This window comes from Bos grunniens, chromosome 26, assembly GCF_055505025.1.
Source record: "Bos grunniens cultivar Pamir isolate PY7600 chromosome 26, Bosgru_T2T1.0, whole genome shotgun sequence".
NCBI lineage: Eukaryota > Metazoa > Chordata > Mammalia > Artiodactyla > Bovidae > Bos > Bos grunniens.
Window position 1 is genome coordinate 32121780 of NC_141190.1, and position 24612 is coordinate 32146391.

At 41.3% G+C, this 24612-nt stretch overlaps 1 protein-coding gene and 1 pseudogene across 25 annotated transcripts in view; both read right to left on the reverse strand.

Moving 5' to 3' along the window:
* The window catches only part of LOC147344333 (uncharacterized), a 492915-nt gene that overhangs the window by 311561 nt on the left and 156742 nt on the right, over positions 1-24612 (reverse strand). The window lies entirely within an intron of this gene.
* Positions 7416-13098, reverse strand: LOC147344335 (MRG/MORF4L-binding protein pseudogene; annotated as a pseudogene).

Consider the following 24612-nt stretch of genomic DNA (forward strand, 5'->3'; position numbering starts at 1 on the left):
TATTTGCCACACCTCAAGTCTGCCCAAGAGAGTGACACAGACTCTACCTTCTGTATCTCACTTCTTTTAGTGATAGAACCCAGTTATTTTGTTCTTCTCACCCCACACAGTTAGGTATTCAGAGCAGGGCCTCTTCCTCGTCACAGAACATAAATCCTTTTTAGTTTAAAACCACAAGGTTCAGGCATGAGCCCGGGCTGCAGTTCCTCCCATTGAAGTGAGAGCTGGGGGCTTGTGGGAGAGCATCCCTCAATGATGGCAAGAGGGCAAGACATAAACGTGTCTATTTCAGCTAGTCAGATTGCATCACGTGACACCTGGAATTCAAAGTCAATTGCAGCAACAAGAGGACAAGCCTGAGAACCAAGGTACCTAACAAGCGGAACAGAACAAGAGAGGGAAGTGACCTGAGCTCCTGAACGAACCCACTTGAAACTGACCGAAGTGGGGATTTCTTGACATGAGAGACATGTGTCCTTACAATGTAAGCTTTCATTTGCAGTTGAAATATCCTAATACACCAGACAGGAACCTGAGAAATGACAGAGACTAGAGGAGCCAGGGGAAAGACACTAAGGACTCAGGGAGGAGGGAAGAGAACCATAAATTTCCAAAGAAGAGACCCAGGATGGGGGACTCCATGGTACTCTCTGATCCAAAGATTTTTTTTCAACTTTATTGAAATATCATTGACGAATAAAGCTGTAAGATATTTAAACTACACATCTGATCCAAGATTTTTAAGTAGACAATCTGCTTTCTCTTACAAGTGTTAATGCTATTTCCATATATAGATGTGGGTCAGCAAGGACTTAAGAGTCAAGTAAGTATCGGAAGAAAAATCGCAGTCACTGCCTAAACCAGAGTGAATTTGATTTTTTTTTTCTTCAAGAATCTTAGTTACATTTTTCAAGGCCCTCAAGCTGCTGACACATACAAAATGAAGACGAACATCTTGGCAGGAGGCAGAAAATGAACAAGCATGGGCAACCAGCATCAACAGAAGTGAGATAACCTGGAGCTTCAGTAATGCTGAAATTATCCACAACACAGGAGGAGATGATTACTAACAAAAGGATACCAATAAAGGATCAAATGGAACTGCTGAAAACTAGCCCAATCATGTTTCTGCCGTTCGAATTGAATAGGATATGCCATCTGTATATAAGCAAGAAATGTCAGTGGGGAGATTTTGTTGTATGTTATTGGATTGGGATGTCAAGACAGCATCTTCTACTCAACAGTCTTAGAAATTAAGTAAAGAGTGCTTGTATAATGGATGCTTTGCAATTACGATGACACAGTGAGTGCCTAAAGGCTGGGGTGGTACAAATTACTGCTCTGGGCCTGTACTAGAGTTAAGTCAAGAAAGACAATTTTCTCCTCTCTTTTCCCAACTACCTGCGATCAAATTCATTATGTAGAGATCAAGAGCTCTGACTTTGGAGTCTGACAAAACTGGATAATATCAGCTCCACCGTTATTAATGGTATGCTCTTATGATCACAAAGTCTCTGAGTTCCAGTTTCCTAGACTAGGAGCAATTATAACATAAGGTTATTATATACATAAGGTGATTATAAATATTTAATGAGACTGTTCTTGTAATAATCTAAGTCAAAGTGACAGAAATAACTAATATGCATTAAACATTTATTAAATGGCAGACATTTTATTATGAGAAATGACGAGACTTGGGTTCATCAGCAAGGCCAAATTAGTGATGAGAAAATGCACCCTTGTGTTGAAAATGTGGGGAATTTGCTTTTTCTCTTAGATCATGGTGACTTAAACAGTGGTTTTCATCACCAAGACCAGTCAGTTCCTTAGACAAACATGATATTTAGCTTATATTGAGTAATTTGAGTGATCTTAGTTAATAAAATCTAAACTTGCTCCCTCATTTTTGTTTAAAGTTCTATTATATCTTTGTCTTAAGCGTTGCCCTCTCCTCTACAGAATTCTGTAAGACACATGTGTTCTATAACTCAGTCCATTGTCTCTTCCCTCTTTTGAGGACCTGAATATTCTCTGACTCCAAGTAGTTCTGGTGGGGCCTCAGTTTACAATTCCCCCAAATCTTGGCTGTAAGGGGGATGGGGAAGATGGGCAGGGGTGTCACATGATCCAGCCCTAGTGTGATGACCCTATTTCACTTCTCTGATCCTGAATGGACAGGTGACTCTGGGGTTTTATAATTGAGTGTTCGGACATGAAGCCTTCTCCACCCTGGGTAATACGCTGTGATCCCCAGAAATGCTATCATCCAAGTCACATCTACTGGGAGGAAATACATCTGCAAAAGAAGAAAGTGAAATCAACACAGAGAAGGAAAAGGAAAAGGCAGAGCCGAGAGATGGGAGGCCCAGAGAATATTTATTGTTTATGTTCCAAGATTCAGTCACACCTAAAGCAAGCCTCTCCTCCATCCCTCCCAGCTACAGAAACCAACATATTCTGTGTTTTGCTAAAACTACTCAAATTTGAGTTCTGTCACCTTTAATTAAGGGTTTGGATTACCCTGAATATTCATTGTAAGGACTGATGTTGAAGCTGAAGCTCCAATACTTTGGCCACCTGATGTGAAGAGTCAGTTCACTGGAAAAGACCCTAATGCTGGGAAAGATTGAGGGCGGGAGAAGAGGGCGGCAGAGGATGAGATGGTTAGATGGCATCACCAACTTGATGGATATGATGAGTTTGAGCAAACTCCGTGAGATACTGAAGGACAAGGAGGCCTGGCGTGCTGCAGTCCATGGGGTTGCAAAGACTCGGACACAAGTGAGTGACTGAACCACAGCAACAAATCTAAAACAAGTGCATGATTATTTAAATAAAAGAAAAACATTTTGAGGTGGAAAACCATGATGGGAAGCTGTAGAATGAATATGCGTGAAAGTTGCTGATTTAGAACACAGGTCCTCCTCCACAGATCTTCCATGGATCCCTTCAAGATTTCATGGGAAAACCTTTAGCCTGTATGTCTGTACTTCCTGCCACCAAAGACTTGCGACTTCCCAGAAAGAACTTTTTCTGCTTCAGACCCGTTGGCTCTAAAAGAATCATTTGCTGGAGGGCCACAGTGCCAAAAGCTCTCTTGGATATTCAGAGAGCCTGGAGCTCATGTAAAAATTTCTTGCTGCCAGATTATTAAAAGGGACTCAAGGAAGGTATAAGAGAGACGACTAAACAGGAGACATTGGGGGGTGGGGGGTGTGAGGGGCGGCAGGGGGAGCTGCAGCCAGGTAGAGGTAATGCAGAGAGAGAATACCTCATGGTCAAGGCAGGCCAGGGGATGGAAACAGGAGATACAAGATACCAGGGACAGTCTTGAGTCTACTGATGACAGGAAAGCTGGTTCCAAGACGAAATCTGTCTTTGAGTTTCCATACATTATAAAACAACTGACTCATTGGAAAAGATCCTGATGCTGGGAAAGATTGAAGGCAAGAGGGGTAGGGAGTGACAGAGGATGAGATGGTTAAATAACAACATCACTGACTCAATGAACATGAGTTTGAGCAAACTCTGGGAGATAGAGAAGGACAGGGAAGCCTGGAGTGCTGCAGTCCATGGGGTCACAAAGAGTCAGACAGGATTGAGTGATTGAACAATACATTTATTAAGTGTTCAATTTGCTTTGGAGAACCAAAAATAAAACAGCTCTGGTTCCGAAGAGTCAGAAACAGGACATACATCTAGGATGAATTCCTTCTCTCCCTCAGAGCTTAGTCAGTTTTCTAAACTTATTTGACCACGGATCCCTTTGTTTCCATTGTGGTTTCAGATAACAGTATTAACATCCTCTGGTAGCATTAGGGTTAACTTGTGTGGCTGTGTGAGCTCAGTTGCTCAGTCATGTCCAACTCTTTGCAACCTCATGAACTGTAGCCTGCCAGGCTCCTCTATCTATGGAATTTTTCTGGCAAAAATATGGGAGTGGGTTGCCATTTCCTCCTCCAGGGGATCTTCCTGACCCAGGGATCAAACCCCTGTCTCCTGTGTCACCTGCACTGGCAGGCAGGTTCTTTACCACTGAACCACCACACTTAAATCAACTACATTTCAATTAAAAAAAAAATACACCCTGATCTACTGTCTTCTGTTTTGCAGTTACACTGTCACCCACCATTTACCTAATTTTCAGATAATACCCCCTGGAGAAGGGAATGACAACCCACTCCAGTATTCTAGCCTGGAGACATCCATGGGCAGAGGAGCCTGGGGGGCTACAATCCATGGGATTGCAAAGAGTTGGATATGACTGAGCAACTAACACATTCTTATCACTCTCAGGTCATACCAGATGGATTCCCCAACCTAATAGATAAATGTAGCCTCCCCAAAAAGGTTTATATTTCCTTTTAAAGGTAGACAAACTTGTGATCCAGGACTTCCCTGATGATCCAATGGATAAGAATCTGACTGCCAGTGCAAGGGATATGGGTTTGATCCCTGGTCCAGGAAGATCCCACATGCTGCGGAGCTACTAAGCCCATGTGCCACACTACCGAAGGCTGCTCGCCCAGAGCCTGTGCTTCACAGCAAGAGAAGCCACGGCAGTGAGACGCCCACGCACTACAACAAAGAGTAGCCCCTACCCACTGTAACTAGGAAAAGCCTGCGCACAGCAACACAGACCCAGTGCAACCACAAATAAAATTAAAAAATAAATTCCTTAATTTAAAAACACCATATAGAACAAGCAGAACCTGTAGCATCTGTAAGACAACACACTATGAATGGCCATAGACCTGGTAGCTGAGCTGATGCATTCAAGAAGCAGAAAGCGTCTGAGCCCCATGCTGACATGAGGCCCTTTTCTGAGGCAGAGGGAAACTTGTCACAGTGTTCCTTTCTAGACTTGTTTCACTGTAGCTTATAATTAGGCATTGCCGCATTGATAATTGAATGAATTAGCGAGGATGACGTGGGGACCCAGCAAAGGCTGAGATGGAGAGACTACAAAAATAAACAGCCAGAAAAATTCTTCTGCAACAGTAAGGCAGACTTGTGGGAAGTCAGTGTCAGGAATTACATGTAGCATCTGATGATGATTTAAATGACAATGTGCCTGGGGTGTCTGTTTTCTCCATTCTGAGTCTTGTCTATATTTGTATTTCTTTTCGAAAAAAACACGATCCCTCCTTTCTTACAGCGATAACCAGCAGTGTCTAAGAGAGATGGCTCAGCTCCTCTATTTATTCTTTCATTTGAACATTTACTGAGTTCTAGTATGTGTCAGGCATGGTATTGAGTACTAAAATAAACAAAAAACAAAACAAAAACAAACAAAAAACTCTGATGCATTCAGTTCAGTCGCTCAGTCATGTTCGACTCTTTGAAACCCCATGAACTGCAGCACTCCAGACCTCCCTGTCCATCACCAACTCCTGGAGTCCACCCAAACCCATGTCCATTGTGTGGGTGATGCCATCCAGCCATCTCATCCTCTGTTGTCCCCTTCTCCTCCTGCCCTCAATCTTTCCCAGTGTCAGGGTCTTTTCAAATGAGTCAGCTCTTCACATCAGATGGCCAAAGTATTGGAGTTTCAGCTTCAACATCAGGCCCTCCAATGAACACCCAGGACTGATCTCCTTTAGGATGAACTGGTTAGATCTCCTTTCAGTCCAAGGGACTCTCAACAGTCTTCTCCAACACCATAGTTCAAAAGCATCAATTCTTCAGTGCTCAGCTTTCTTTATAGTCCAACTTTCACATCCATACATGACCACTGGAAAAACCATAGCCTTGACTAGACTGACCCTTGTTGACAAAGTAATGTCTCTGCTTTTTAATATGCTGTCTAGATTAGTCATAACTTTCCTTCCAAGGAGCAAGCGTCTTTTAATTTCATGGCTGCAATCACCATCTGCAGTGATTTTGGAGCCCAGAAAAATAAAGTCTGACACTGTGTCCACTGTTCCCCCATCTATTTGCCATGAAGTGATGGGACCAGATGCCATGATGTTAGTTTTCTGAATGTTGAGCTTTAAGCCAACTTTTTCACTCTCCACTTTCACTTTCATCAAGAGGCTCTTTAGTTCTTCATTTTCTGCCATAAGGGTGGTGTCATCTGCATATCTGAGATTATTGAGATTTCTCCTGGCAATCTTGATTCCAGCTTGTGCTTCCTCCAGCCCAGCATTTCTCATGATGTACTCTACATATAAGTTAAATAATCAGGATGACAATGTACAACCTTGACGTACTCCTTTTCCTATTTGGAACCAGTCTGTTGTTCCACGTCCAGTTCTAACTGTTGCTTCCTGACCTGTATACAGGTTTCTCAAAAGGCAGGTTAGGTGGTCTGGTATTCCCATCTCTTTCAGAATTGTCCACAGTTTATTGTGATCCACACAGTCAAAGGCTTTGGCATAGTCAATAAAGCAGAACAGAATTCCAAATAAAGCAACTCTACTGTCTCAGACCCCATCCAAGGAAACGGAGAAATAAACATCTTATGATCACACCAGTTTGTTGCATAGGCCTGTAGCTGAACTCTGAGGCAGGTTAGAACAAGTCTTCAGGATAATAATAGTAGTAACAGGCAACACTTCCTGGTGAAGTATTATGTTAAGTACTTCACATGCGTTGTATTTAATTCTTACAACAACTCTAAGAAGTAGGTCTTATTATTAACTCCCTTTTATGGATGGAGAAATTGAAGCACAAAGAGGTTAATTAACTTATCTAAGGTCACACAATTAGAGAGTGTCATATTTCAAATAAAGCAGCAAGCAGCATGGACTGGCCTCAGACTCCCTGCTGTCAGCTTTCAACCTCTTTGAAATGGCCTGTCAGGTCACCTTTCTACCAGCTAAAGCCTATTTTCTATTTCAATTAATTCATCACGAACAAACTCATGCTGAATTCAAGACACACACCTTTCTAGGCTTCAGGATGGTGAAGACAAGGAGGTCTGTGCTGTGGTCAGTTCCCTTGGCCCTTATGTTCTGGCTGGGCTGACATGACACATGGGCAAAACACCACTCACAGGCAAGATATCCTTAGACACAACAGCATCAGATCACACAGCAGGGCCAAACTCTATGGTTCATGCTATTTGCAAAGAGACTGGAAAGCAATCTATAACACTGGCCCCAAACTTGGCAGCCCTTGGTATATTTTAAAAATACTAGTATCCACCGCTGCTAGAAATTCTAATTAGTCTGGCATACTCCATGAGCCTCAGAGCCTTAAAATCTCTCTAGATGATTTTAATGTGCCACAAATTGTAAGGATAACTGATCTGTCATTTACTGTGTAGTTCAGTTCAGTTGCTCAGTCATGTCTGACTTTTTGCAGCCTCATGTACTGCATCACAGCAGGCCTCCCTGTCCATCACCAACTCCCGGAGTTTACTCAAACTCATGTCCATTGAGTCGGTGATGCCATCCAACCATCTCATCCTCTGTCACCCAGACGGTCTGAGTGGCACCTCAGGAGCCTCTGGCACCCGAGGGCAGGCAGTAGGGCAGGTGGTATTTGACCCTCCCACTGCCTCGAGACCACAGCACCCGCCTGCTGTGAGTATCTACCACCGGCGCTGCTTGGCTGCGCTGGGGCTGGAGGGGTTGCTGTTGGCGGTCTGGACTTTGTCGGTGACCCAGCTGCGCTTCCGCTTGTCTGGCCCCTCTTTGGACCCCAAGTCCGAGTTGTTCCTTTCTTTGTCTTTGCTGGACTTTTCTGTTGCTTTCCCCAAGCTTCCTGAAGATGAAAAAACATCATCAGCCCCGTTGTGGGGGTCCACATCTTCCTTCATTTCCTCTTTCATTTCCTCCTCTATGATCACTTTTCCTTCTCGGACTTCTTGAATGATTTCTTCTGGAAGGATGAAGTTCCTCTCTGGATTTGGGAACGGAAGAATCTCAGACTCGTGCAGTGCCTGCATGTCATACATGGTGCTCAGGTGGTCCCAGATGACCTTGGATGGGACCTGCCGACCGATGTTCTGGCTGAACTTGTCTCGGATACAGATTAGAATTAGAATTAGAGCAAAAAACCTAAAGGGATCACTGCAGACTATGAATTTTATACACGACTGCCATGTTACTACCTACTTTCACATAAAAGTTTTTTCACACAACTTTTCTAAGCCTCACAGTCAATGAGGTAACTTTTATTCTACCCACTTTACGGTTGAGGGAATTGAGGAGCAAGAGAAGAAAGGAAATTGCCTGGGGTAGAAATCACAGAGTCAAGACTTCCCTGTGGGGCTGTCTGCTTCAGCAGACTGTCCTCTTAACCACTAGCACATTATGCTTCCCCGCAGAAAGAGAAGACTCTCAAAGCAGGTGTATCAGGGCTACCCTGCAGGACGGAGACAAGGTCAAGGAGCAGGAGACGGACTTATAAGAGGGATGGGTGGTCGGCAAAGTCCAGATGCCTCTGGGCCTAAATGTATATATAGACACATGCATATACTTCTGAGATGTTGAGAATTTCAGTCAAGAGCATTAACAGGCCATCTTAATCATAGACCGAGCCATTCTGGGTCTAACATTTTTGTTTTTCCTCTGACAAGGTCTGAAGAGAAAGATAGAGGACAAAGGATAAGTAAAAGACTGGGTAGGCGGAAGGTGAAGAATTCTGAGAAGGTGGTGAGTAAAAGCAAAGTGGAGAAACCGGGTCCTGAGAGCCCAGGACTCCAGGAGCCGAGACACTGGTATCTGACCAGATACCACTGCTGCTACATTTATGACACTGACTATGTGTCCGCAAATACTCCATCTTCTTTACAAGATATTGATTCATTTAAGCCTCATAGAAGCCCTATTCGGCAAATTCCATTTTTATCCCCATTTTACAGATGAGAAACTGAGGCAGAGGGAAGTTAAGCAACAAGATCACACAGCTACCAAACAGCAGAGCTGGAACCTGAACCCAGTGATCCGATTCCAGCACCTCTTGATGATAATGACAATAGCTAACTCTTACCATACTTACTCCACACCTGATATTTCACACCTGTTGTCTCAGGAACTCCTGATAATCACTATGAAATAGGTTCCACTATTACTGTGCTCATTCTACAGAAGAGAAAATTGATTATTAAATACCTCAGACTGGCATTATCTGTGCTTTGGAAGAATTAAGGCAAGAGCTGGGCCCATCTTAAGGTAAGTGGTGAGGGAAGAACATAGCAGACAGGAGAAGCAATTTTGAGGCATAATTTTGAGATCTGCTAGAAACCTAAAGAGGCATCCTGAGCGAGGGTTTGCAATCAGACTGGGTTTGTGGGAATCAGCAGCATTCACTGCGGCTCTTTGCGAGGCCTTACAAAAAACACTACTCCTGAAAATCATAGTGGCTTGACACTGGGCAATGTTCATTGGGTGTCATAAGTAAGGTGCCTACTTGGAGTCTAGGGAGCTTGGACTCACTCAGCAAATATATCTGACCCTCTTTTTTGGCCCAGGCACTGTTCTAGGAATTTGGAATTTGTTGGTGAACTAAAGAGACAAAGGGCACACATCTTTGATAATCATGTGTTCAAATGAGCAGCTTCTCGCAGCAAAGCACAGATGAAAGATCCCCACTCCTAGGGATGCTGAATGAAGGGCTGTGTTTAGTTACTAAGTTGTGTGTGACTCTTTTGCACCCCCTTGGATTGTATTTCACCAGGCTCCTCTGCCCATGGCATTTCCCAACCAAGAATCTTGGAGCGGGTTGCCGTTTCCTTCTCTAGGGGATCTTCCTGGATCAGGGATGGAACCAGCATCTCCTGCACTGCAGGCGAATTCTTTACCACTGAGTCACCAGGGAAGCCCATGAATGGAGGATTAAGAGCCCTGAATTCCAGCATGCCCTGCACTGAAGCCCTTCATTCATTCTTTGGGTCTGTTTTCCCTTCTGTAAACTGGAGAGTATTCCTATTTTACCTAAACAGTGGGGACAGAGGAAGATAACGAGTAGATGATCAAAAAGAAATCATAGTGGAGTCACAAACAACGAATTCTCCTGCTTTAAACCCACTTTCCCAAAAACTTTTATATAATTGCCAATACCAACACTCAAGAGCGGGTGAGGACATGCTGTCTGTTATTCATCATTTGAGCTCCAGGACTCCTGCTCTCCGAAGGGGCCTAGCAGATGATTAACAAGTCGTCTGATGAATATGCAACACGATTCTGTCTTAATAAGTTTCGCAGCTGTCGGGAACTTGACAAGGAAAACAAAGCCATAGAAATATGTGATGTGGAAAAACTGCCTGCCCACCTCACAGAGTCCCCATAGACGGGGGTCTCCCAACCACACGTGGGCCTGTGCGTTTCCAGAAATGCAAAATGTACTGCTGGTGGGACATGCCCATGCAGTCAGGGGTGCCCAGTCTCAAAGCATTTTTTCCCCTGTGTGACTTGTTTCCTTAGCCATCTGTCTCTCAGTTCTCAGTAGACAGATACACACATACACACACATGCTCCATTTTTCCCCTATCAAATCACAAGCAAGAAATGCTTACTTAGGGACAGGCACAATAGATGGAGCTATGAGAGACTTTAAATTCTGACTTCCTCACTTAATAGCTACTCTGTCTTGGCAATTCATTTAATCTTTTTGAGCTTCAGAGTTATCCTTAGTAGAAGGGCACACTAATGCTGGTCTTACGGTGTTATGATCAGGACTGTTTGTAGATAGAGCTTGGAATACAGTGGGGATTTCATAAGCAATAGTGATTATGTTCATTAATATCATCATCACATCACCATTTCATGTAAGAAGAGATTAAAGCCTCCTTCCGAGTTTTCGTGGACATTTGTTAACTTTCTTGTCCAGCATCCATTCTTTGTTTTCTGGAACCAGCGCTCCAATTATCCTGTTACCCCAGCGCATGGGAAGAGGGTAGAACTGATCCTCCAAACTCCCGGCCACAGTGACCAGTGTTTGGAAAAGTATGTGACCTAATCCAAGCCAAAGAGCTGCAGTCCTCTGACTTTAGTCAGAACTGTAAGAAAAACGGAGTTCTCATTTTGCCTGGACTTCAACTCAGGAAAAAAAACAGATGGGAAATTGAGAGGGGCACAAGGAGAGAGGGTGGCTGAAACCAGCAAAGAAAGAAAACAAAGCTGAAAAACAGACTGTCCTGATGATACCACCTGAGCCCCTGCATCCAGCTATATCTGAAGCCCTAGAACTTTCAGTGCAGGAGGCAATACACACGTGATGATTAAGTCAATGTGACTGAAGGTTTGGGCAGGCTTGAAAGCGAAAGTGTTAGTCACTCCGTCGTGTCCAACTCTTTGCAACCCCATGGATTCTAGCCCACCAGGCTCCTCTGTCCATGGAATTCTCCAGGCAAGAATACTGGAGTGGGTGCCACGCCCTTCTCCAGGGGATCTTCCCAACCCAGGGATCAAACCCGGGTCTCCTGTACTGCAGGCAGATTCTTTACCACTGAGCCACCAGGGAAGCCCCAACAGGCTTGGCCACATGCAAACTAAACAGGCCTGATCTGGTGCATTTTACTGTATATAAATTGTAACACTAGAAATGTATTTTTAAGTCATTTTTTTTCTGAGCTCCATGCAGCTAAACATATCTTCCCAGGAAGGATTCTCATTGCCATTTCTATCAAGACATTTTTATGTAACTCATTTTTGGCCCAATAAATATGGCCCAAGTGCTAAAAACAGCAGGTTCACACCACCTCCTACACAGTATCTGTGATTTGACACAGTCTTGCATATTCAATAGAGATGTTAATTGATGCATCCTCTTCTAAGCTCAGTGAATTTTTAATGTCTTAAGATATATCGATTACAATTCACAGCATTTGTAGGCACTGATGTTTGGTTTTGGTTTTCAAGATCATTATTTTAAAATGTGAGGATCTTCCAGGAACCATTAAGATCTTGTTTACACACAAACTACAGTTTAATTCTGCAAATTGTGAGAGTTTCATGGAACTCTTTGAGGGGAATGCACATGATATTAATCACGGTCAGCCTCCTATCTTTAAGCTTGTTGACATATGGCCAAATGTGCTTCATCATTATTTGTCAGTAGAGTGCTATTTGTGTTTTGCATTTCTCATCAATAACTGGTTTTCTTTCAGCTTATGAAAGCTTGGGCAAAGTCAGTGGAAAGTATATGTGTCCAAGTAATATATGGAGATATTGTGGGTGAGCGAAGACAGAGAGGAACCACAAAGGTGGTGACCATGCACAAGGCTGAGTGACTGTACACTTCTACAGTCCTGAATGGGATGGAAACAATGGGAAGGCATTGTGCTTGATACTTACTCAGCCCTGGGTTCTGAGGGCAAACCCACACTACTCATGGCACGTAGAGGCTATTCTCCGTTAGAGCTAATTAACGCCCAATGTCCTAGTCTACATGATAAATACTTATTTATCCATCCAGCTATTGAAGGATATCTTGGCTGATTCCAAGTTTGGGCAGTTATGAATAAAGCTGTCATACATATTTGTGTGCAGGCTTTGTATGAATATAAATTTTCATCTTCTTGGTAAATACCAACAATCACTATGCTGGATTATATGGTAATAGCATGTTTAGTTTTGTAAGAAACTGCGAAACCGTCTTTTGATACTGTTTTGCATTCCCATTAGCAAGAAACGAGGGTTCCTGTTCTACATTCTCATAGGCACTTGGTGTTGCCAGCATTTTGGATTTTAGACATTCTAGCAGCTATGCAGTAATAGCTCATTGTTTTAAATTGCAATTTCCCTAGTGATGCATGATGGTGAACATATTTTTCATGTTTCATTTCTATCTGTATATCATCTTTGGTGAGGTGTCTGTTCAGATCGTTTGCCTGCTTTAAAATTGGAAAATTTACTCTTTATTGTTGAGTTCTAACATATTTTGGATGAGGCCTTTACCAGAGATGTCTTTTACAAATATTTTCTCCCTAGATCACTTTTTAAACAGAGCATATCCCATCTTCCTTGTGACTTCAGCAGGGATATATCTATCATTTCAACATTAACATAATGTGCGTTATAGGTTTCAGATGAATAATTCTGCCACTCTAGAAATATTTAAATTTTGTATTTAAATTCCCAAGTTACTAAATATGTAACTTGTAACTTAATACATATGGGTATTTAATTATATGTCTTACCAAGTCATGTTTATCCTCTGACCCATTAATGTGGATGACTTTTATTAATAGTCTTACTACTATTTTTATACTTCTGGAATAAATCACAGTATAATTTTAATATACATAAACATACATAATATACACTAATACATTATGTAGGTTGATCTGTCTTACTCTCAGGTTTTAGTAATAGATTAAACCCATAAAAAGAACTGGAGCAATTTCTTTATATTCTATAATCATCCATACAGTATGAAATTTATTGCTTTCTTTGAATTTGAAAAATATTACCTTTAAAAACAAAATAATTTATCTTTTATCTACATTAATTTCTACCTCTTGCTTCCTATTGTTTATTGTTTTTCTTATCCAGTTTCTTATGCTTAGTATTTAACTTATTTTTGTCTTATATTAAGAATAAAAGCATTTAAAGATAAGAATTTGCCTCTGAATTTAGCATTGCCTGTACTCTTCCATACTTAATATTATTGTTAATTCCTTAATTTTATATTACTAATTTTTACTTTTCTCTTTGACCAAGATCATTTATAATATTTTCATTCAAAATGAGTAGACTTTTCAATACGCTTGTTATTAATTTTTAATATTATTTCCTTGATAGTAAGGGACTTTCCTGGTAGTCCAGTGGCTAAAGCTCTGTACTCCTAATGCAGTGGATTGCATCTAAGCCAAATAAGTTTTTTAAAATGATATGTTTGATTTCTGATTGTTTGGGGAATCATTTGAAACATTTTTACAGTCTCCACATACGTATATTTTATCTTGATAAGTGCTTTATTGGAAGTTGAATACAGAAAGGTATATTCTTTCTAGAGTACAAAGTTTGGTATGTATTTATTAAATTAACCTTAACATTTTATTTTTTCACACCGCTACCTATTTACTTTGATCTCTTGGCCTATTCAAATGCAAATCACTGTGTGCAAACTGCCTACTTCATTTTCATCTTTGTCATTTTCTCCTTATGTTTTTACTAGTCTTTAAGTATGTTGGTATCATAATGTTTAACAGCTATCATCCACTTGCCTTTTTTATATGCATTTTAAAATAAATTCTTTTCTATACCAAGGATTAGATGTTTCACAGTTATTAAATCAACCCTTTGCTGTTTCTAATGTAGGATTCAAATTCTGCCATTGCAATTTTAATTTTATTTAAATTTATTCAACTTCCTTTTATTTCTTCCTATATATCTGAATGAAAAAATACATGTTATAGGTTTTGAATACAGCCTGACACAGAATAAGTGCTCAACAAATGTTGACTATTGTTACTGACATCTAATTTGTTTTTGCAGAGTATATTTTACAGAAAACATATTTTAGAGCTATCACGGATCTGCTTGTCTAAAATTGATATACTTCCTGTGTGTTTCATAAATGCCCTCTTTCTAGGCTACTTGAAAGCAATATTTTCATTTTTATCATTGGCTCTATAGAGTTCTGTAGCATTCTGTTTTCCCACCTTAAACTGTTTCTCCAAGTTTAATGTTTGCCCTTAAGCTGAGTGTGTTCTCTTTGGTCCTATTCACTGAACCACCATTTGCTTTAAGAATGTCCCGCCCAAATCTTAACTTGGAAGACTGGATGACATAAACTGCATTTTCTGTTCAAGGACCTAACAACTAAGATCAGAAGGGATAGGAGGGGCCTGCAGTCCCAGGCTGGCTACTGTTGGCAAAACTCTAAGCCATTCCTTCAGCATTGTTGAGTGAATCACTTATGACGAGGTGACATTTTTCAATTAAATTTCTATTTGATCTGGTCTTTTTACCAGGGCAATCCTGCAGCCTTGCCCAGACTCTTAACCAACTTCCATTACCAACGCTGACAGCTTTTCTTCTCACCTTTCTGCTGTGGGAACTGGGGATCTCCAGTGGCACTGACTTTGAAGGCTGCTAACCTGTACAGTCAAAAAGCAATTCAAGTCCCACATTTTATGCCACAGCCTCCCTTTATTCTTAAAAATTCGGGCTTCCTAGCAGTGGTTTTCTACTTGATTCTTACTGGGGATTAATAATATCAAGGAGTCCATTGTGGCGTTGTGCAGTTTGCCCAGGAGAGTTCCATTTTATGCTTGTTATCGACCAATTAACACTTACTGATTATCTTAGTGCTTCATTTCATTCTCAGAAAGTATCCCTGCTTGGGATACAGATAATGTAATTTTCATATGAGTGGAGGTGGCTTTGTAAAGAAAGAGCTGACTCTCTCTGAAAGGGACATAGGTCTGGCACAATAAAGTAATAAATCTTTCAATAAGAGGAGTGAGAATCCAACGAGGCTTGTGAAACTAAATGCCAAGCTCTATATTCATGTGAGGTCATTCTCTGTTCCATTTGTTTGGAGGCTTTGCTCAGAATCTTTGCATCCCCTCAGGAAACCCTATCAGAGTTCGTACTTGGAAAGCAACATGTCTAACACATTGGACTTCATGATAAGAGGTCATCTCCCTCTGCTCAGCCTCACTCATCTGCTCATGACTAATTCCTTAAGCTCTGGGACACTACCCTGACACACATCTTTAGCTGACCGAAAAGGCTGATGCAACCATAATAAGATGTCAGCCAGTTCAACCCTGAGCAGTAGGCAGCAACAACGATAATTGGGTTCAGAATGAGTGCAAAACCTGAAGGGTAATGAAGTATTCCCTGTTCCATTAGATTACCAGGCAGTCAGGGGTCCTGCGGCACCTCCAGTCTGCTAGCTAGACTGACAAATTAGTGTGGGAGTCATTTTGCTCAGCAAATAATGAGCACAGGCATATTTGGTGAGATGATGGTTCTGCTACTTCACAGGTAGATTACCTGCTTCCAATCATCCCTAAAACTCCAGCAGAGGCTGGCTAGAGCCTTAAAGAGGACCACGCTTTCCTCCCAACCTCTGAAGGCCTACATAAGTAGGAAGCCAAGGTGCAGTTAGAAACAAGGTTTAGGCTTTGTAAGACGCTAGGTGCTGGGAGAAGGGAGCCAGGACACAGGGCTCTCTTGCCCCATCAGCTCTCATGCCTTTCAGTTTATCACAGGGGATAGAAGCTACCATCCATATTTTGCTTCCCATCAACTACATGAGGAAAGGAGGTGATCATTGGCTTCAGACTTATCCTTTACCGCAAGGAGATCATGCCTCCACCACTCCTTATCAGAGCAGTGCTCAAGAACATGAGATTAAAATCCAGACAGAACTGGGTTCAAATCCTTGCTCTGCCATTTTAATAATTTCATGGCCTTAGGAACCATATTTATCTTGCCTTTCCCTTCTATTAAAGGGCAATACTACTACTTTCCTCATAGTGTTAACATGAGACATTCAGGAGATGGCACTTATAAAGTGCTTAGCTCAGGCACTGGTACATAACAGGGTTTAGTTAGCCTTTATTATGATTAATATTTGCTGAATGAGGGAACCACTGAAGTTATGAATGAATGAAATGGGACTAGAGTTGGGAGTGGAATGAAAGAGTAAATAATAATTGAGTGATTACTCGGGGTCAGGCACTGTGCTAGTGTTGCGGGAAAAAATTGTGACCAAAATTGAGATGCCATTCATTCTGTCATGGACTGCATGTAGTACTGGAGCCAGATCTTAGCTTTAAAAGGAAATACAGTGCTGACAGGATGCACTTTTTAAAATGGAGTTAAATGCTCCATAGGAACATGAAACAAGAAAACCTGATCTCAGGGAAAACTTTTGTGAACAAGAGCCATTTCTAGAAATGGGATCTCAGATCTGAGGGATGAGGGGTTCATGCAGGGCAGTGTTAGGCATTCTAGGAGAGAGAACTACAATGCATGCAAGCCCTGTGGCAAAAGGAAATACTGTGTGGTCAAGGAACCAAAGAAGGCAATTGTGCATCTTTGAGATATTCAACTGGGCAACAGGATCCATGGAACTGGAAGTCAGAAGAAAGTACCATGATCCTAAATCCCATCTCTGTGCTCTTAGCACATGGGCCTAGATGAGCTGACAAAGGTGACTAAAAATGGATAGAGGAATAGTAGGCAACTCAGGAGATTTAATATCATGTATTTTAGTCACTACTGCTGTATAACAAATAGCCCTCAACTGTAGCAACTTGAAACAACTGCTACTTCGCCTATGATTTTGCAGGCTGGGCACGTGCAAAGGGCTCGATGCAGAAGTTCTCATTTGGGCTCTCTCATGCAGACACAATCAGATGTCAACGAGGTGTGCTGTTATCTGAAGGCTCAACTGGGTTGGACATTCAGGTGGTTCACTGGTGTGTTTTTCACTGGACGCTGGTTTCAGCTAGGGATTTAGCTGGGTTTGTTGACTAGAATGACTACACAGGGCCTCTCCAACATAAGTTTCATAAATGGCACACAGTTCTGCCAGAGCAAGTGACCCCAGAGACGCAGGAAAAGCCTACTACCACCTAGCCTCCAAAGTCACATCAGATCAGATCAGATCAGTCACTCAGTCTTGTCTGACTCTTTGCGACCCCATGAATCGCAGCACGCCAGGCCTCCCTGTCCATCACCAACTCCTGGAGTTCACTGAGACTCACATCCATTGAGTCAGTGATGCCATCCAGCCATCTCATCCTCTGTCGTCCCCTTCTCCTCTGCTCCCAATCCTTCCCAGCATCAGTCTTTTCCAATGAGTCAACTCTTCGCATGAGGTGGCCAAAGTACTGGAGTTTCAGCTTTAGCATCATTCCTTCCAAAGAAATCCCAGGGCTGATCTCCTTCAGAATGGACTGGTTGGATCTCCTTGCAGTCCAAGGGACTCTCAACAGTCTTCTCCAACACCACAGTTCAAAACCATCAATTCTTCAGTGCTCAGCCTTCTTCACAGTCCAACTCTCACATCCATACATGACCACAGGAAAAACCATAACCTTGACTAGATGAACCTTTGTTGGCAAAGTAATGTCTCTGCTTTTGAATATGCTATCTAGGTTGGTCATAACTTTCCTTCTAAGGAGCAAGCGTCTTTTAATTTCATGGCTGCAGTCACCATCTGCAGTGATTTTGGAGTCCAGAAAAATAAAGTCTGACACTGTTTCCACTGTTTCCCCATCTATTTCCCATGAAGTGATGGGACCGGATGCCATGATCTTTGTTTTCTGAATGTTGAGCTTTAAGCCAACTTTTTCACTCTCCACTTTCACTTTCATCAAGAGGCTTTTTAGTGCCTCTTCACTTTCTGCCATAAGGGTGGTGTCATCTGCATATCTGAGGTTATTGATATTTTTCCCCGCAATCTTGATTCCAGCTTGTGTCACATAGTGTAACTTAATCTACACTGCACTACGAAGTAATCACAAAGCCAATAAGATTGAAGGAGGGGACACATATGTTACCTCTTCATGGGAGCAGTGTAAATAAATGTGGAAGTCAGATTTTAAAACCACCGCACAAAAGGAAAACAGAATGATGACCCCTGTCAATTGTTGATAAAAGCTCAATCACAGGGGGAGGAGCCAAGATGGTGGAGGAGTAGGACGGGGAGAACACTTTCTCCCCCACAAATTCATCAAAAGAGCATTTAAACGTCGAGTAAATTCCACAAAACAACTTCTGAATGCCGGCAGAGGACATCAGGCACCCAGAAAAGCAACCCAACTCTTCGAAAGGAGGTAGGAAAAAATATTAAAAACAAAAAAAAAGAGACAAAAGAGGGAGGGACGGACTTCCGTCCCGGGAAGGGAATCTTAAAAAGAGAGAAGTTTCCAAACATCAGGAAACCTTCTCACTGCCGAATCTGTGCCGAGCTTTGGAAGCACAGAGGGCAACATAACAGGGAGAAAAAATAAATAAACAATTTAAAACTCGCAGATTGCGAGCCCTACAGTAACTCCCCCAGCAGAGAAGCAGCGCAGACGCCTGCATCCGCCATTAGCAAGCCGGGGCTGGGCAGGGAGGCGCGGCGCGGGCTGCATCGCTGAGAGTAAGAATTTGGCCTGAATACCCTGAGCGCTATCTGAGCGAAATAATTTGGGCTAGCAAACCAGACTGTGGGATACTTACCACGCGAAAAGCCAGCCCTAACCTAAGACCGCCAGGCCCGCGCACGGAACAAAGGACTGAACAGAGATAGCCGGCTGCAGACCTTCGCCCTCCGGTGACAGGCAGCCAGAGCCGGAAGGGGGCAATCGCAGCCCCAGAGAGACATTATCTATAAAATTGTAAGCAGGCTTCTTTGCTAACTAAAACTTCTTGGGGGTCTGGACGGTCAACATCTGCCTGAGAAGGTGCGCCGGTTTTACATCCAGATAACCGAGTGGCGGGGAGGCGATAAGTCGCAGCATTGGCGCTCGCCTGGGAAGAGCAAATTGGCGCTCGGACCTGGGAAGAGCACAAAACGCAGGCCCAACTGAGTCTGTGCCTCTGAGGACTACCCGAGTGCCCGAACCTGAGCGGCTTGGACCTGGGAGGTGCATACAGCCCAGGGCCAGCCTCGGATTGTTCCCGGCGGAACAACCTAGAGTCCGAGCAGTGTGGACAGGGAGGCTACACGCGCCGTGAGCAGGGGCAGACCCAGGGTGGCTGAGGCACTGCGAGCCCACGCCAGTGTTATTTGTTTGCAGCATCCCTCCCTCCCTCCCCACAGCGCGACTGAACAAGTAAGCCTAAAAAAAAAAAAAAAAAAAAAAGTGTCCTCCACCGTGCCCTTTGAGTCAGGGCGGAAACCAGATACTGAAGAGACTAGCAAACAGAAGAAGATATAACAGAGGGAAACGCCTTGGAAGCTACAGGCAATAGATCAAAACCCCGTGGTTACTACGGACTACATAGGAAGGGGCCTATAGATCTTGAGAAATATAAATCTGACCAAGGAACTAGCCAAAAATGAACTGAACCCACAACACCCACAAAAAAAAAAAAAAAAAAGTCCTAGATATATTTTTATTATTTTTACGATCATTCTTTCTTTTTTTTAATTAAAAAAAAAAATTTAAGTCCTCTATTGTTCCTTTAATTTTCACTTTTATAACCTATTACTTTGCAAAAAAAAAAAAAAGACCCTATTTTTTTCTTCTTCAGCAAACTTCATATATATATATTTTATAATTTTTTGACCTTGGTTTTTTTTTTGTTGTTGTTTTTGTTTTTTTCTTCTTTTCTTTAACATTGTATTTTTGAAATTCCAAACTCTACTCTAGATTTTTAATTTTCGCTTTTTGGTATATGTTATCAATTTTGTACCTATAGTTTTTTTTTATATAATTTCTGTGACTTTTTTTTTTTTTTTCTTCTTCTTTCTTTCTCTTCTTCTTTTATATAACATTGTATATATGAAATTCCAAACTTTACTCTAGATTTTTAATTTATGCTTTTTGGTATTTGATATCAATTTTGTACCTGTATTTTCTTTATAATTTTTGTGACATTGTTCGTATTTGTTTGTTTGTTTTCTCTCTTTATTTTTCTTCTTTTCTTTTTTTTTTTTTTTTAACATTGTATTTTTGAAATTCCAAACTCTACTCTAGATTTTTAATTTTCGCTTTCTGGTATTAGTTATCAATTTTGTACCTGTACTTTCTTTATAATTTTCGCGACCTTGTTTGTTTTTGTTTGTTCGTTTTTTCTCTCTTTCTTTTCCTTCTTCTTTTCTTTAACATTGTATTTTTGAAATTCCAAACTCTACTCTAGATTTTTAATTTTCGCTTTCTGGTATTAGTTATCAATTTTGTACCTGTACTTTCTTTATAATTTTCGCGACCTTGTTTGTTTTTGTTTGTTCGTTCTTTCTCTCTTTCTTTTCCTTCTTCTTTTCTTTAACGTCGTATTTTTGAAATTCCAAACTCTACTCTAGATTTTTAATTTTTGCTTTTATGTATTTGTTACCAATTTTGTACCTTTAAGGACCCAATCTTCAGGACCCATTTTTCACTAGGGAGTGAGATTACTGGCTTGACTGCTCTCTCTCCCTTTGGACCCTCCTTTTTCTCCACCAGGTCGCCTGTGTCTCCTCCCTAACCCCTCTCTACTCTACCCAACTCTGTGAATTTCTGTGTGTTCCAGACAGTGGAGAACACTTAGGGAACTGATTACTGGCTGGATCTGTCTCCCTCCTTTTCATTCCCCCCTTTTATCCTTCTGGCCACCTCTGTTACCTTCCTCCTTCTTCTCTTCTCTGTATAACCCCATGAACATCTCTGAGTGGTCCAGTTGTGGAGTGCACATAAGGAAGTGACAACTGGCTAGCCCACTCTCTCCACTATTGATTCACCTCATCTCATCTGGGTCACCTCTAACTCCCTCCTCCCTCTTCTCTTCTCCATGTAACCCTGTGAACCTCTCTGAGTGACCCTCACTGTAGAGAAACTTATCATCTTTAATGTAGATGTTTTATCAATGGTGCTGTATAGAAGGAGAAGTTTTGAAACTACTGTAAAAATAAGACCGATAATCGGAAGCAGGAGACTTAAGTCCAAACCCTGACTCCAGGGAACTCCTGACTCCAAGGAACATTCATTGACAGGAGCTCATCAAATGCCTCCATACCGACACTGAAACCAAGCACCACACAAGGGCCAATAAGTTCCAGGGCAAGACATACCAAGCAAATTCTCCAGCAACAAAGGAACACAGCCCTGAGCTTCAAGATACAGGCTGCCCAAAGTCACCCCAAAACTATAGACATCTCATAACTCATTACTGGACATTTCATTGCACTCCAGAGAGAAGAAATACAGCTCCACCCACCAGAACACCGACACAAGCTTCCCTAATCAGGAAACCTTGACAAGCCACCTGTACAAACCCACACACAGTGAGGAAACGCCACAATAAAGAGAACTCCACAAACTGCCAGAATACAGAAAGGACACCCCAAACTCAGCAATTTAAACAAGATGAAGAGACAGAGGAATACTCAGCAGATAAAGGAACAGGATAAATGCCCACCAAACCAAACAAAAGAGGAAGAGATAGGGAATCTACCTGATAAAGAATTCCGAATAATGATAGTGAAATTGATCCAAAATCTTGAAATTAAAATGGAATCACAGATAAATAGCCTGGAGACAAGGATTGAGAAGATGCAAGAAAGGTTTAACAAGGACCTAGAAGAAATAAAAAAGAGTCAATATATAATGAATAATGCAATAAGTGAAATTAAAAACACTCTGGAGGCAACAAATAGTAGAATAACAGAGGCAGAAGACAGGATTAGTGAATTAGAAGATAGAATGGTAGAAATAAATGAATCAGAGAGGATAAAAGAAAAACGAATTAAAAGAAATGAGGACAATCTCAGAGACCTCCAGGACAATATTAAACGCTACAACATTCGAATCATAGGGGTTCCAGAAGAAGACAAAAAGAAAGACCATGAGAAAATACTTGAGGAGATAATAGTGGAAAACTTCCCTAAAATGGGGAAGGAAATAATCACCCAAGTCCAAGAAACCCAGAGAGTACCAAACAGGATAAACCCAAGGAGAAACACCCCAAGACACATATTAATCAAATTAACAAAGATCAAACACAAAGAACAAATATTAAAAGCAGCAAGGGAAAAACAATAAATAACACACAAGGGAATTCCCATAAGGATAACAGCTGATCTTTCAATAGAAACTCTTCAAGCCAGGAGGGAATGGCAAGACATACTTAAAATGATGAAAGAAAATAACCTACAGCCCAGATTATTGTACCCAGCAAGGATCTCATTCAAGTATGAAGGAGAAATCAAAAGCTTTTCAGACAAGCAAAAGCTGAGAGAATTCTGCACCACCAAACCAGCTCTCCAACAAATACTAAAGGATATTCTCTAGACAGGAAACACAAAAACGGTGTATAAACTCGAACCCAAAACAATAAAGTAAATGGCAACGGGAACATACTTATCAGTAATTACCTTAAATGTAAATGGGTTGAATGCCCCAACCAAAAGACAAAGACTGGCTGAATGGATACAAAAACAAGACCCCTACATATGTTGTCTACAAGAGACCCACCTCAAAACAGGGGACACATACAGACTGAAAGTGAAGGGCTGGAAAAAGATTTTCCATGCAAATAGGGACCAAAAGAAAGCAGGAGTAGCAATACTCATATCAGATAAAATAGACTTTAAAACAAAGGCTGTGAAAAGAGACAAAGAAGGTCACTACATAATGATCAAAGGATCAATCCAAGAAGAAGATATAACAATTATAAATATATATGCACCCAACACGGGAGCACCACAGTACGTAAGACAAATGCTAACAAGTATGAAAGGAGAAATTAACAATAACACAATAATAGTGGGAGACTTTAATACCCCACTTACACCTATGGATAGATCAACTAAACAGAAAATTAACAAGGAAACACAAACTTTAAACGATACAATAGACCAGTTAGACCTAATTGATATCTATAGGTCATTTCATCCCAAAACAATGAATTTCACCTTTTTCTCAAGCGCACATGGAACCTTCTCCAGGATAGATCACATGCTGGGCCATAAAGCTAGCCTTGGTAAATTCAAAAAAATAGAAATCATTCCAAGCATTTTTTCTGACCACAATGCAGTAAGATTAGATCTCAATTACAGGAGAAAAACTATTAAAAATTCCAACATATGGAGGCTGAACAACATGCTGCTGAATAACCAACAAATCACAGAAGAAATCAAAAAAGAAATCAAAATTTGCATAGAAACGAATGAAAATGAAAACACAACAACCCAAAACCTGTGGGACACGGTAAAAGCAGTCCTAAGGGGAAAGTTCATAGCAATACAGGCACACCTCAAGAAACAAGAAAAAAGTCAAATAAATAACCTAACTCTACACCTAAAGCAACTAGAAAAGGAAGAAATGAAGAACCCCAGGGTTAGTAGAAGGAAAGAAATCTTAAAAATTAGAGCAGAAATAAATGCAAAAGAAACAAAAGAGACCATAGCAAAAATCAACAAAGCCAAAAGCTGGTTCTTTGAAAGGATAAATAAAATTGACAAACCATTAGCCAGACTCATCAAGAAACAAAGGGAGAAAAATCAAATCAACAAAATTAGAAACGAAAATGGAGAGATCACAACAGACAACACAGAAATACAAAGGATCATAAGAGACTACTATCAACAATTATATGCCAATAAAATGGACAACGTGGAAGAAATGGACAAATTCTTAGAAAAGTACAACTTTCCAAAATTGGACCAGGAAGAAATAGAAAATCTTAACAGACCCATCACAAGCATGGAAATTGAAACTGTAATCAAAAATCTTCCAGCAAACAAAAGCCCCGGTCCAGACGGCTTCACAGCTGAATTCTACCAAAAATTTAGAGAAGAGCTGGCACCTATCCTGCTCAAACTCTTCCAGAAAATTGCAGAGGAAGGTAAACTTCCAAACTCATTCTATGAGGCCACCATCACCCTAATACCAAAACCTGACAAAGATCCCACAAAAAAAGAAAACTACAGGCCAATATCACTGATGAACATAGATGCAAAAATCCTTAACAAAATTCTAGCAATCAGAATCCAACAACACATTAAAAAGATCATACACCATGACCAAGTGGGCTTTATCCCAGGGATGCAAGGATTCTTCAA